Below are 9,504 nucleotides of genomic sequence, written 5' to 3'. Positions count from 1 at the left end.
ATTGATGGATGGAGCATTTCTGACATCCTGCCCCATGATGTTCATTTTCTTGAGGCTGATGGTTAGGCCAAATTCATTGCAGGCAGCCGCAATCCTGTCGATGAGACTCTGCAGGCACTCTTCAGTGTGAGATGTTAAAGCAGCATCGTCAGCAAAGAGGAGTTCCCTGATGAGGACTTTCCATACTTTGGACTTGCTCTTAGATGGGCAAGGTTGAACAACCTGCCCCCTGATCTTGTGTGGAGGAAAATTCCTTCTTCCGAGGACTTGAACGCATGTGAAAGCAGTAGGGAGAAGAAAATCCCAAAAAGTGTGGGTGCAAGAACACAGCCCTGTTTCACGCCACTCAGGATAGGAAAGGGGTCTGATGAGGAGCCACCATGTTGAATTGTGCCTTTCATATTGTCATGGAATGAGGTGATGATACTTAGTAGCTTTGGTGGGCATCCAATCTTTTCTAGTAGTCTGAAGAGACCACGTCTGCTGACGAGGTCAAAGGCTTTGGTGAGATCAATGAAAGCAATGTAGAGGGGCATCTGTTGTTCGCGGCTTTTCTCCTGTATCTGACGAAGGGAGAACAGCATGTCAACGGTCGATCTCTCTGCACGAAAGCCACGCTGTGCCTCAGGGTAGACGCGCTCGGCCAGCTTCTGGAGCCTGTTTAGAGCGACTCGAGCAAAGACTTTCCCCACTATGTTGAGCAGGGAGATTCCACGGTAGTTGTTGCAGTCACCTCGGTCACCTTTGTTTTTATAGAGGGTGATGATATTGGCATCGCGCATGTCCTGAGGTACTGCTCCCTCGTCCCAGCACAGGCATAGCAGTTCATGTAGTGCTGACCGTATAGCAGGCTTGGCACTCTTGATTATTTCAGGGGTAATGCTGTCCTTCCCAGGGGCTTTTCCGCTGGCTAGAGAATCAATGGCATCACTGAGTTCCGATTTTGTTGGCTGTATGTCCAGCTCATCCATGACTGGTAGAGGCTGGGCTGCATTGAGGGCAGTCTCAGTGACAACATTCTCCCTGGAGTACAGTTCTAGGTAGTGCTCAACCCAGCGGTCCATTTGTTTGCGTTGGTCAGTGATTATGTCCCCTGATTTAGATTTGAGGGGGGCGATCTTCTTGATGGTTGGCCCAAGAGCTCTCTTAATGCCATCATACATTCCTCTGATGTTTCTGGTGTCTGAGGCCAGCTGAATATGACTGCATAGGTGTTGCCAGTAGTCGTTTGCGCAGCGCCTGGCTGTTCTTTGTGCAGTGCATCAGGCTGCTTTAAGTGCTACGGATGTTAACTCGCTGGGGGCTTTCTTGTAGTTCAACAGTGCAATGCGCTTAGCGGCTATGACAGGTTCCAGCTCTTCGTTGTGAGGTTGAAACCAGTCTGCATTTCTCCTCGCACTTTTGCCGTAGGTGGTCAAAGCTGACTCATAGATGGCGTCTCTGATGTGGGCCCACTTGGTCTCAGCATCCCCTGTGGGAGTGTTTTGAAGGGCTGACACAAGTAAATTTAGAAATTTTTGTAACAGCTGTGGGTGAGAAATTCTGCTCGTGTTGATGCGCGGGTGACCCTTCTGCTTGGAATGATGCAACTTCTTTGGTCTCAGTCTAACCTTACTGCATACCAGGGAGTGGTCGGTGTCGCAGTCCGCACTGTGGAAGCTGCGTGTGATTTGAACACTGTTTAAGGCGGCTCGCCTTGTGACAATGAGGTCTAGCTGGTGCCAACGACGCGATCTTGGGTGCCTCCATGAAACCTGGTGACAGGGTTTAGTGTGAAAGAACGAGTTGGTGATGCAGAGGTTATGATAGGTACACAACTCAAGCAGTCTCTGCCCATTCTCCTTCATCCTTCCAACGCCATAGTGCCCAAGGCAGGAGGGCCATGAGTCATGGTCGGCCCCAACCCTGGCATTAAAGTCCCCCAGCAGGAATAGGTGTTCGGTGTTGGGGATGCTGCTAATGATGTTATGGAGTTCCTCGTAGAACTGATCTTTAGCTTCAGGTGGGGAGCAGAGTGTTGGAGCATAGATGCTGAGTAGGTGTACTGGACCAGAGGTGGTGAGCAGTCGGATGGACAGTATGTGTTCCGAGCCATTTGAGGGAGGCGCTATCATGCTGAGCAAGGAGTTTCTGATGGCGAAGCCCACTCCATGTTGTCTTGGTTCTTCAGGATCCCTGCCCTGCCAGAAGAAGGTGTAGTCTTGCTCTACTAGAGATCCACTCGCGGGGAGGCGTGTCTCCTGAAGTGCTGCAATGTCTACATTGAGTCTACTGAGCTCATTGTTAATGATGGCGGTCTTCCGAGAATCGTTGATTTGTGTAAGGTCTTCCGACAGGCCAGTACACATAGTTCTGACGTTCCAGCTTGCAAAGCAAAGGGCTGGTACCGTCTTTCCTTTTCTCGTGTTGTTTGGTGCGGTGTTTCAGTCCACCTTTCGGGCAATGACCCTGAGCTCCAAGCACCCACTGAAGCAGGTAGACTGTGGCGGGACAGAACCTTATTGACCGGGGGCTGCCTGGTTTGAGGCGGGCGGTAACTGTCCAGTGAGGTGCGATGACGTCTCCCACCGACAAAGGCAACCCGTGGCGCCCAGTTTCTACGCCAATTTATCTGGACTTATAACCCGTAACTGCTGCCTTCCGTGTTGTTTCAGTCGCTGTGAGGCAACTATGGAGTGACCTCTCCATGGCGCATGCCTGGGCGAATTTATGGAGGTTGAGAGTTGCCCAGTTGTCAAAACCCCCCTCTCGGCTTTTCTGGTGGGGTCCAAAGGAATGCAGAGCACGACGTTTGGCACCAGTATGGCTGCAGGAACTGCCGGAAACATGCCAAAGGTGACACATGACCGCCTACAGGGTTCCGCTCCGGATTTTCTGTTAGGGTTTACTCCCTTAGCCTTGGTCTCTCCCGAGACGCCCACAAGGCAGTGGGGTTGTTAGGGCCCCTACACAGGTGTAGGATGATGCCGGTGGGAGGAGGGGATGTGAGGGGGAGGGGTGGAGGGAGCGGGGTACGAGGGGGAGCTGGGAAGGGGGCTGTAAGGGGGTGGGGGGGTGCAGGGGAATGGGGGGAGGGAGGGGGGTGCGAGGGGGAGCTGGGAAGGGGGCTGTAAGGGGGTGGGGGGGGGGGTGCAGGGGAAGGGGGTGCCGGGGGAAGATGGTGCGAGGTGGGGGCTGGGACGGGGTTGTGAGGGGGTGAGCTGAGAGGGTGGAGCAGAGAAGGGGAAGGGGGGGTGTGGAAAGGGGGGAAGGGGAAGGGAGCGGAAAGCGGGTGCAGGTAATAAGCCATTTCCTCAGTTCCCACCATCGACGTCCGGAAAGCTCATCCGCGTCCTTCGGGAGGTGAAGCATCTTTGGGCAGATTTACAAAGGTGGTTATATTCGCTAAGGGTTTTTTGGATGTGGTTTATATAAAGGCATACCGCATTGCCGACAGTGCGCTGCAGATGCTCTCCGAGCCATCTCCCGCGGGCGCTTTGAAGTTGCGGCCGAGGAGCCGTTCATGGATTTGTTGGGTGTTCGGAGCACCTTTTCTCAAGGCTTCCCTAGGGTCCCGCTGCTCCTTCTTCTCCTCAATGGACTTGCCGCACACCGTGGCCGCAGACACTCTGGGCGGTGAAGACAGCAGGATCGGAGATTAAAGTATCGACAGCTGTGCTCTTCAGTTTCACACAATATATACATATTTAACAGGGTTTCTACCAAATGCTGCAAGCAGATAAACTAAAATGGATAATTTGAAAATCTGTAGTAGACGCCTGCTTTAGGTCGGGAAAAAGAACATAGAACATAGAACAGAACAGCACAGTACAGGCCCTTCGGCCCACAATATTGTGCCGAACCTTTAACCTACTCTAAGATCAAACTACCTACATACCCTTCATTCTACTATCATCCATGTACCTATCCAAGAGTCGTTTAAATGTCCCTAATGTATCTGCTTCTACTACCACCGCTGGCAGTGCATTCCACGCACCCACCACTCTCTGTGTAAAGAACCTACCTCTGACATCTCCCCTTTCATTGCAGCAGCTTTTTCGGGAGCAGAGTGTGAGCAAGTGAGCAGCTGGGAAGGTCAGTTTGAAAGTAAACTTAATTTCCTTTTGTTTTCGGCGGAGGCCAGGGGGCTGCTGGGTAAGTAAAACACTATATATTTGGGCGGTTTAAAATAACTTTCCTTTCATTGCAGCAGCTTTTTCGGGAGCAGAGTGTGAGCGAGTGAGCAGCTGGGAAGGTCAGTTTGAAAGTAAACTTAATTTCCTTTTGTTTTCGGCGGAGGCCAGGGGGCTGCTGGGTAAGTTAAACACGATATATTTGGGCGGTTTCTGAACCCGAGACACCACACTTGTAGTGTCTCCCACCCGCCCTCCTCCTCTAACCAAAAAAAAAGGACTCGGTGGGGTGTTTATAAGGTAAGGCTTTTTCTATTTCTCTGGTTTTATCGTGATTGGTAAAAACTTTTCGTTCCTTTTTCATTTAACGAAGTTAAGCTTAAGATTAAAAATGGCAGGAGATCTCAGACCCGTGTCATGCTCCTCTTGCTCAATGTGGGAGCTCAGGGACATGGCTGATGTCCCTGACTCCTTCACGTGCAGGAAGTGTGTCCAGCTGCAGCTCTTGTTAGACCGCATGATGGCTCTCGAGCTGCGGATGGACTCACTTTGGAGCATGCGCGATGCTGAGGAGGTCGTGGATAGCACGTTTAGTGAATTGGTCACACCGCAGATTAGGATTGCTGAGGGAGAAAGGGAATGGGTGACCAAAAGGCAGAGAAAGAGCAGGAAGGCAGCGCAGGAGTCCCCTGCGGTCATCTCCCTCCAAAACAAGTATCCTGTTTTGGATACTGTTGAGGGATATGGCTCACCAGGGGAAGGCAGCAGTAGCCAGGTCCATGGCACCGTGGCTGGCTCTGCTGTTCAGAAAGGTGGGAAAAAGAGTGGAAGGGCTATAGTCGTGGGGGATTCGATTGTAAGGGGAGTAGATAGGCGGTTCTGTGGTCGAAAGCAAGGCTCCCGAATGGTATGTTGCCTCCCAGGTGCACGGGTCAGGGATGTCTCAGATCGGCTGCAGAACATTCTGAAGGAGGAGGGTGAACAGCCAGTTGTCATTGTGCACATAGGCACCAATGATATAGGTAAAAAACGGGATGAGGTCCTACAAGCAGAGTTTAGGGAGTTAGGAGCCAAGTTAAAAAGCAGGACCTCAGAGGTAGTAATATCAGGATTGCTCCCAGTGCCACGTGATAGTCAGAGTAAAAATGAAAGAATAGTCAGGATGAATGCGTGGCTTGAGAGATGGTGCAGGAAGGAGGGGTTCAGATTTTTGGGACATTGGGACCGGTTCTGGGGGAGGTGGGACTATTACAAATTGGACGGTCTACACCTGGGCCGGACTGGAACCAATGTCCTTGGGGGTGCTTTTGCTAACGCTGTTGGGGAGGGTTTAAACTAATGTGGCAGGGGGATGGGAACCAATTGAGGTCAGTTGACAGTAAGGAGGTAGTAACAAAAGCCTGTAAGGAACTAGATAATGAAGTCAGTGTGACTAAGGGGAAGAGCAGGCAGGGAGCAGATGATGAATATAAAGGGACTGGTGGTCTGAGGTGCATTTGTTTTAATGCAAGAAGTGTAGTAGGTAAGGCAGATGAACTTAGGGCTTGGATTAGTACCTGGGAGTATGATGTTATTGCTATTACTGAGACTTGGTTGAGGGAAGGGCATGATTGGCAACTAAATATCCCAGGATATCGATGCTTCAGGCGGGATAGAGAGGGAGGTAAAAGGGGTGGAGGAGTTGCATTACTGGTCAAAGAGGATATCACAGCTGTGCTGAAGGAGGGCACTATGGAGGACTCGAGCAGTGAGGCAATATAGACAGAACTCAGAAATAGGAAGGGTGCGGTAACAGTGTTGGGGCTGTACTACAGGCCTCCCAACAGCGAGCGTGAGATAGAGGTACAAATATGTAAACAGATTATGGAAAGATGTAGGAGCAACAGGGTGGTGGTGATAGGAGATTTTAATTTTCCCAACATTGACTGGGATTCACTTAGTGTTAGAGGTCTAGATGGAGCAGAATTTGTAAGGAGCATCCAGGAGGGTTTTCTAGAGCAGTATGTAAATAGTCCAACTCGGGAAGGGGCCATACTGGACCTGGTGTTGGGGAATGAGCCCGGCCAGGTGGTTGAAGTTTCAGTAGGGGACTACTTTGGGAATAGTGATCACAATTCCGTAAGTTTTAAAATACTCATGGACAAAGACGAGAGTGGTCCGAAAGGAAGAGTGCTAAATTGGGGGAAGGCCAACTATACCAAAATTCGGCAGGAGGTGGGGAATGTAGATTGGGAGCAGCTGTTTGAAGGTAAATCCACATGTGATAAGTGGGAGGCTTTTAAAGAGAGGTTGATTAGCGTGCAGGAGAGACATGTTCCTGTGAAAATGAAGGATAGAAATGGCAAGATTAGGGAACCATGGATGACAGGTGAAATTGTGAGACTAGCTAAGAGGAAAAAGGAAGCAGACATAAGGTCTAGGCGGCTGATGAAAGACGAAGCTTTGAAACAATATCGGGAATGTAGGACCAATCTGAAATGAGGAATTAAGAGGGCTAAAAGGGGTCATGAAATATCTTTAGCAAACAGGGTTAAAGAAAATCCCAAAGCCTTTTATTCATATATAAGGAGAAAGAGGGTAACAAGAGAAAGGATTGGCCCACTGAAGGACAAAGGAGGAATGTTATGCTTGGACTCAGAGAAAATGGGTGAGATTCTAAACGAGTACTTTGCATCGGTATTCACCGAGGAGAGGGACATGACGGATGTTGAGGTTAGGAACAGATGTTTGATTACTCTCGGTCAAGTCGGCATAAGGAGGGAGGAAGTGTTGGGTATTCTAAAGGGCATTAAGGCGGACAAGTCCCCAGGTCCGGATGGGATCTATCCCAGGTTACTGAGGGAAGCGAGAGAGGAAATAGCTGGGGCCTTAACAGATATCTTTGCAGCATCCTTAAACACGGGTGAGGTCCCGGAGGACTGGAGAATTGCTAATGTTGTCCCCTTGTTTAAGAAGGGTAGCAGGGATAATCCAGGTAATTATAGACCGGTGAGCCTGACGTCAGTGGTAGGGAAGATGCTGGAGAAGATACTGAGGGATAGGATCTATTCCCATTTGGAAGAAAATGGGCTTATCAGTGATAGGCAACATGGTTTTGTGCAGGGAAGGTCATGTCTTACCAATTTAATAGAATTCTTTGAGGAAGTGACAAAGTTGATTGATGAGGGAAGGGCTGTAGATGTCATATACATGGACTTCAGTAAGGCGTTTGATAAGGTTCCCCATGGCAGGCTGATGGAGAAAGTGAAGGCGCATGGGGTCCAAGGTGTACTAGCTAGATGGATAAAGAACTGGCTGGGCAACAGGAGACAGAGAGTAGCAGTGGAAGGGAGTTTCTCAAAATGGAGACGTGTGACCAGTGGTGTTCCACACGGATCCGTGCTGGGACCACTGTTGTTTGTGATATACATTAATGATTTGGAGGAAAGTATAGGTGGACTGATTAGCAAGTTTGCAGACGACACTAAGATTGGTGGAGTAGCAGATAGTGAAGGGGACTGTCAGAGAATACAGCAGAATATAGATAGATTGGAGAGTTGGGCAGAGAAATGGCAGATGGAGTTCAATCAGGGCAAATGCGAGGTGATGCATTTTGGAAGATCCAATTCAAGAGTGAACTATACAGTAAATGGAAAAGTCCTGGGGAAAATTGATGTCCAGAGAGATTTGGGTGTTCAGGTCCACTGTTCCCTGAAGGTGGCAACGCAGGTAAATAGAGTGGTCAAGAAGGCATACGGCATGCTTTCCTTCATCGGACGGGGTATTGAGTACAAGAGTTGGCAGGTCATGTTACAGTTGTATAGGACTTTGGTTCGGCCACATTTGGAATACTGCGTGCAGTTCTGGTCGCCACATTACCAAAAGGATGTGGATGCTTTGGAGAGGGTGCAGAGGAGGTTCACCAGGATGTTGCCTGGTATGGAGGGCGCTAGCTATGAAGAGAGGTTGAGTAGATTAGGATTATTTTCATTAGAAAGACGGAGGTTGAGGGGGGACCTGATTGAGGTGTACAAAATCATGAGAGGTATAGACAGGGTGGATAGCAAGAGGCTTTTTCCCAGAGTGGGGGATTCAATTACTAGAGGACACGAGTTCAAAGTGAAAGGGGAAAAGTTTAGGGGGGATATGCGTGGAAAGTTCTTTACGCAGAGGGTGGTGGGTGCCTGGAACGCGTTGCCAGCGGAGGTGGTAGATGCGGGCACGATGGCGTCTTTTAAGATGTATCTAGACAGATACATGAATGGGCAGGAAGCAAAGAGATACAGACCCTTAGAAAATAGGCGACATGTTTAGATAGAGGATCTGGATCGGCGCAGGCTTGGAGGGCCGAAGGGCCTGTTCCTGTGCTGTAATTATCTTTGTTCTTTGTTCTTTGAAACCTTCCTCCAATCACCTTAAAATTATGCCCCCTGGTGATAGCCCTTTCTGCCCTGGGAAAAAGTCTCTGGCTATCCACTCTATCTATGCCTCTCATCATCTTGTACACCTCTATCAAGTCACCTCTCATCCTTCTTCGTTCCAATGAGAAAAGCCCTAGCTCCCTCAACCTTTCTTCATAAGACATGCCCTCCAGTCCAGGCAGCATCCTGGTAAATCTCCTCTGCACCCTCTCTAAAGCTTCCACATCCTTCCTATAATGAGGCGACCAGAACTGAACACAATATTCCAAGTGTGGTCTAACCAGGGCTTTATAGAGCTGCAGCATAACCTCGCGGCTCTTAAACTCAATCCCCCTGTTAATGAAAGACAACACACCATACGCCTTCTTCACAACCCTATCAACTTGGGTGGCAACTTTGAGCGATCTATGGACATGGACCCCAAGATCCCTCTGTTCCTCCACACTACCAAGAATCCTGTCAAGAATCCTGTCTTTAAGCCTGTATTCTGCATTCAAATTTGACCTTCCAAAATGAATCACTTCACACTTTTCCAGGTTGAACTCCGTCTGCCACTTCTCAGCCTAGCTCTGCATCCTGTCAATGTCCCGTTGCAACCTACAACAGCCTTCCACACTATCCACAACTCCAGCAACCGTCGTGTCCGCGGCAAACTTGCTAACCCAGCCTTCCACTTACTCATCCAAGTCGTTTATAAAATTCACAAAGAGCAGAGGTCTCAGAACAGATCCCTGCGGAACACCACTGGTCACCGAGCTCCAGGCTGAATATTTTCTATCTACTACCACCCTCTGTCTTCTATGGGCCAGCCAATTCTGTATCCAGACAGCCAACTTTCCCTGTATCCCATGTCTCCTTACTTTCTGAATGAGCCTACCATGGGAAACCTTATCAAACGCCTTGCTAAAATCCATATACACCACATCCACTGCTCTTCCTTCATCAATGTGTTTTGTCACATCTTCAAAGAATTCAATAAGGTTTGTGAGGCA

Source organism: Heterodontus francisci, chromosome 43 (genome assembly GCF_036365525.1).
Source record: "Heterodontus francisci isolate sHetFra1 chromosome 43, sHetFra1.hap1, whole genome shotgun sequence".
NCBI classification, from domain to species: Eukaryota; Metazoa; Chordata; class Chondrichthyes; order Heterodontiformes; family Heterodontidae; genus Heterodontus; species Heterodontus francisci.
The sequence above is the reverse complement of the archived record's forward strand: the minus strand, read 5'-3'. Positions refer to the sequence as shown.